Source organism: Zalophus californianus, chromosome 5 (assembly GCF_009762305.2).
Source record: "Zalophus californianus isolate mZalCal1 chromosome 5, mZalCal1.pri.v2, whole genome shotgun sequence".
In the NCBI taxonomy this organism is placed as follows: domain Eukaryota; kingdom Metazoa; phylum Chordata; class Mammalia; order Carnivora; family Otariidae; genus Zalophus; species Zalophus californianus.
Window position 1 is genome coordinate 93,399,782 of NC_045599.1, and position 6,000 is coordinate 93,405,781.

Here is a 6,000-nt window from a genome sequence, read left to right on the forward strand (position 1 = left end):
CAGCTGTGTGACAGGCCCAAATATGGCTTGTCCCTAATCCTCACAACAGCCCTGCACATGGGGTTTCTTACCTATGATGGTGAGCAACAGAAACCCCAATGGCTAAACTAAAATCAGAAATGGAAATTTTGGAGGAAGATCCAAGGGGAGGTCCTGGGATTAAGGAAGAGGCTGAAGATCCAGGGAGAGGAACAGCTGTTAGAACTGCAGACCAGGGCAAATCACAGGAACAGTCTGAGCCCAGGACTGTAGATGGGGGCAAATGTAGGCTCTCAGCAGTTGGATCCCAATGCCATGAAAGAATTCTAAAACTTTTTGGTGTCTGCATCTGTTACCTGTGGCTTCTGTAACAAATTGCAACAAACTGGGTGGCTTAAAACAGAAATTCATGTTCTCAGAGTTCTAGAGACGAGAAGTCCCACGTCTGTATCACAGAGCTGAGATCAGGGCATCAGCTTAGCCTCACTCCCTCCAGACTTAGGGAGAATCTGTTCCTGGCCTCTTCCAGCTTCTGGTGGCTGCCAGCACTCCTTGGCTTGTGGCCACGTCACTCCAACCCCTGCCTCTGTGGTCACATCGTGTTCTCCTTTTATAATAGGAAATGTGTGTGTGCCAATTTCTTCTTATAAGGACACTGGGCCCACCCGGATAAGCCAGGGTAATTTTCTCATCTCAAAATCCAGAATTTAATGACATTGGCCAAGTCCTTTTCTAGAATATAACATAGCATTCACAGGTCCTAGGGAGGCATGGATATTTTGGGGGGACTTTTTCCTACTATGGTGACTTTGGGACATTCCCTTGAGATTCCACGCTCTGAACAGAGGCAATCTCTAGGCTGGGTTCCTGGCTGCTAGGAGGTGGGGAGGAAGTTGAGGCTTCTGTTTCTTTTGCTGTGGGAGGCAGGGCTGAGCCACCCCTCCAAGACTCACATTATGGGTGGTTTCTTCCAGGGAAGGAGGGATTTGGGATGCTGATTGAGCTACCAGTGCCATGAGGACAGAGACCATACCCCTGTCATCCTCCATGGCATTCCCAAAACTTAGTTGCATAATACCTGGCACTTAGTAGGTGCTCAGTATCCGATAGCGACTTGCTTCTTCCGACGTCTGTGCTCTCGCCCTACTCACTGCAGCAAATGGCACCTGGGATACCAGGTGAGTGAGGGGGTAAAAGTATACATTAATACACAGCCTTGGCATATGCCTGTCTGCTGGGGATGAGGGCCACACCAAAAATACCCTTCTGCATGCCCCATTAACCAGAGGGCTAAAAGAACTGTGAATAGTGGACCAAAAAAAAAAAAAAAAAAGCGGGATTAATTTATGAGGCGTTCTGCTGCCTGGATGGCTCATTGCATACCCGTTTTGGCAACGTTGCTCCGTAATGTGCTTCTAGACTTACTGTACTTCGACATCCAGGGGCTCTTTTGTAATATGCCAAATATTCCGCCGTTATTGTTCTAGGCACCTCCTGTTGGTCATTGGGCTAATTTATTTCAGTCGGAATTTCAGGACCAGACACAACTCTTATTACTCACTGCTTCGAAGAGGGAATAAAAGAGCAATTGATATTTGGAAAAATGAAAAATATGTCCAGAATACTTTGGGCCCTGAGGCCAAGAAGAAAAAAAAACGGGGGGAAAGCTGGAGGGAAAAATAAGGCGGGCTCACCTCGTAATGCACTCTGTCGTGGCTTGTCTCGGAGACATGGAGTCTAGAATGTCTGCAGACAAATGAATCAACGGCAGGGCTCTGAATTCCTCAGACACCTGGGTCCTTCGGCACATGACTTCAGCCTCCACCTGCAAGAGCAGGGGTGGGAAAGACAGCCACGTGGAGCGCTCACCTCCATGAGTCGCGTGTGTTAAATCGGGCCTCAGGTTGCAGGGTGAGCGAGTAACCCTGGTGGGGCTGTGGAATTCCTAAGGCCACTTGCTCCTGAAAGTTAGCTGAGGAAGAGAATTCTGCGACATGACAGCCCAGCCCCTTGGTTTCAGGAGCTAAAGCATGAGGAGGGCATCTGTAGAGATGATCAAGAGGCACACCAGAGCTCCTGGCCGTGGCCTTGCTGGGGCTGAAAGGGCCAATGTCTCTTTTGCCACCAGAGGTGCTGGTGCGTGTGAATGTGAAATCCGTGGCTTTGCCATTCCTAGAAGTCCTGGTTGAACGCTGGGCTTCTGGCAGACAGAGGGGCTTCTGCAGAGACGAGGAAGAGGGGCGCGGGGTGGGCCTGGTGCTGGCCAGCAAAAGCTGCACAGTGGGGTGACATGTGCGAACATGAAGGGGTATCTTTACCTGCTTTGGGCTTTCTTTAAAGAAACCGTGATGCAGCAGTGGTTAGGGTCCTAGGCTGTAGAGCCAGGCAGTCCTGAGGACAAATCGCACCCTCCTCATTCATTCCCTGTGAGACCCTGGACTGCACCCTCTAGCTTGCCAGGCCTCAGTCTCCTCATCTGTACGGTGGGCATAAAGATACCTGTGTTCTCACAGGACGCTTGCAAGGGAAAAAAGTTAATGCATGTAGAACTCTTGGCCTGTAGGGATAATAGCCCCTTGCTCTGATGGCAGACTTGCTGTCTGGTGTCAGACTGAGCGCTCGGCTTTCCTTCTCTCGTGGAGCTCTCACAGCAACTCTGTGAGGCAGAAACCACCACCATCTCTGTCTTACAGACGGGAGAACTGAGACTAAGGGAGACTCCAGATCACGCAAGTAGGCTATGGACTAAGGCCTGTGCGTCCCCAGATCCTGGGCTCTCAACATCCACTGTCTTACATGAAGATGAGGTCTTCAAGGGAAGCACGTGCAACAAGAAGCATATGTAGGCAAGTAAGAAGGGACAGAGCCCGTTGAAAAGCACCACGTAGTCTCGGTTCCTGCGGTGATGGAAAAGACCGCCGTGTCCCCATCTGAGCACGAGTCAAAGTCGTTGCAGGAACACGCTGAACTGAAGATCCTTCTAAACAGTACAGTTACCCTCAGAGAGGCAGGACGCCCACTGTAGGAGGGACACGTGGCAGCGGAGCCCGAGGGAACGGGGGATGCTCAGTCCCTGGTGCTGGGTTGAGAGGGCAGCACTGTTCTGGAATGTTCTGGATGTTTCACCCCCTCTCTGACTGTGTGTGTTTGGATCCGAGGAAGGGAGATGGCCAAGGCCCATGGATGGGGAGTCCCTGTACAGGTGCTACAAATGCATGGCGTTCCTGGCACGCAGTGAGGGCTCAGGGTCTGCCCAGTGAATGCGGCCGAGGGGGAGTGTCCGGGTTTGGCGAACAGCCCTCCGAGCCCTGCCTTGGGTTGAAATGGCTTCAAGATGAGACCAAAACATCTGTGTCTGGGACGTTTGTCAGCAGAGTGCTGCCCATTTTGGACTGTGCATGCTCCCAGACATGCCCTGTGTCCTGCCCCAGGGGGCTCCTGAGGTGGGCTGGGTCTGCGCTTGGGAGACCTGCCCTAGACCTGTGGGTTGGGAGCCTCGAGCCAAGGTCATAAAAACAGAGTGAGGGTGTAGACGCGGCCTGAAATGAGGCTCCCGCAGACGTTGAGCCACTTTCTTTTTGTTTTAAGCTGTTTTGGGTTTCTGGCAATTGGGAAAAGAGGGATCACTGACACAATAGCTGCATGTCAGGTTGTGCTTTTATAAGGAACACCATGAAACCCTTTTCTGTGTCCAAGACGCTTCCTGGCCTTTGTGGATGAGCCTTGCAACTCAGTTCAAAGGAAATTTTTGATGGGATTGGATGGTGGGGCACGGCAGGATGAAGAGGGTGTGTCACGGGCCTATGTGAGATGAGCCCATAAGAGACTTCGAGGGGGGGCGGGGCGTCCTGGAATCCAGTTGACACGGGGGCACTGGTGGCCATCCAAGGAGCAGGTCCTGTGGGCATGGGTGGGGCAGATGGAAGGCGAGCCATGGAGGCAGGGAGACTCCACTGACTCTGTGTAACTTTGCATGGGTTCTTCACTTCTCTGTGCTGCCTCAGTTTCCTTATCTATAAAATGGGGACAACGATGTTATCATCTGTTTCACTGGGCCATTGTGTCAAGGTTGGGGCAAGCGTGGGCTTTCCAAATGGGGTGGGTTGGGGCGGAAGGTGGCAGGGCTGTATGCCATCAGTCCATGCTCTAGTGACAATAGCAATTACAGCAGTCAAGATGGTTGGGACAACAGAGGCTAATATGACTAAGCTTGTGACTGTGTGGCATCTGACGAGCCCAATTTCCCATGGCCCTCACAACCACTCTCTGGATACATGTCATTTTTCTTCTGTTGCACACAAGGAATCAGACACCAAGTCCATAACCACCAAGCCACACCACCTCTTAAGAAGTGTCCTCCTGGTAAACACCCAGAGAAGCAAATCTAAATTCTACTCCCCATTTGAGGCCTGGCAGGAGCCCACCTCCTTAGTGGAGCCCTTCAGCCAGAGGGATCTCTCCCTACCCATCTGGCCTACAGACAGATGTTTAAATTTTTAAAAAGCTGTCAATATTTAAAAATTAAGAGCCTTTATATATAAACCCAGACCTCTGGCTTTTCTTGAAGAATGAGAAATCTGGCCACACCGTCTTACACTCCCACATGATGACCCTTGCCTGATGTTGGCAACTGCCTTCAGATGGGGCCTGGGCTCTCCTATCATCCACAAGCCACTGCCGTGCTACCTGTCTGGTCTGGAAGGCACGTGGCCTCATGAATCTTACTCCCTATTTAGTTGTCCAATCACAACACCTTGGATTATTAGCAAATACTTCCAACGCACTGTTTGCTCCCCGTTGTGCTGGCACTAGGTCCTACACAGGGGAAATGCCCTCTGTATTTTTAGAGTCCCTCTTGTCTGGGGCCTTGTGCCAGCCCCAGGGTCCAGGACCTGTAATCACCTGTTGACTGGATTAATGAAAGCAGGTGACAAACTCTGTTTTCTTGGAAGTCCCCAGACAGAAGTCTCGGAAGGGATTCAGTGACCTCAGAGAAGCTGTGTGTCTCCGTTGGTCTGCTACAGTGGTGGGGTGGTGGAGATGAACCCATTGCTTATTAAGCCCCTGTGTGTACTGGGCACAGTGGAAGGATTCACGCAAACTTCGTCTCCCTGAGACTGAGGTCGATACCCCCATTTTATGGGATGAGGAAAGTCAGACTCAGGAGAAGTGAAGAGGCTCGCCTAAGGTCAGAACAGCTTGCTGGTGGCAGAGCCAGGATTCGAACCCAGGTCTGTTGACTCCTACATCTGACTCTTTCCACACACACCCTGGGCCAACTCTCCACGCCAGGCCCCCTCCTTGCCAAAGAGAAGACCTTTGCGATGTTTTGTGTCCTTGAAGGCAAACCAAAAGAATTCCCTACAACTCGCTGCTGGCATTTCAAGTATTGGTTTATGGGTTTTTTGGTGAGAATGCATCCAGGGGCCTATCACCCTTAGTGAAATAGATACTTTTCCAATCAAAGAGTCAAACCAGAACTTGGCTTCTTAGAAAACCACTTGTCTGGAATGCTTGCCAGCGACCAGACGGTCCCACAGTTCAGATTTTAAAAACTGTCTCAAATGTATGGAGAGACCTTTAGGGTGGAGGGTGGGAAAGGCACATACCTTGCTACAGAAATATACAGACGTTCAAGTCTTCGGAACTCCTCGGCTGCCTAGAATCAAGTCTGCCCTTTTGTGGCATTCTCAGGGGTCTCGCTGCCTCACTGAACCAGAAACGAGCTTTTATTTTATGGGACTTTCCTTTCATGAAACAAAAACAGCAATTAAAGAGAAAAACCTTCTATAAACAAGTGTCTATAGTTCTCGTTTGCTTAACTTTTTCCAACCTTATGAAAAATTGGAACTAAAATTGTCTTCTGAAGGAAGGTTCGGGAAGTATTTTCTTTCAGGTTCATTCAAAATAGTCACACCCCCTTCTCCACCCCTTCCCGAATTCTGATGTTTCCAATGGTCGCCTCCATATCCTGGAGACTAATAATGTGGTGTGTTTTCATTATCTTTTGCCACAAGTATA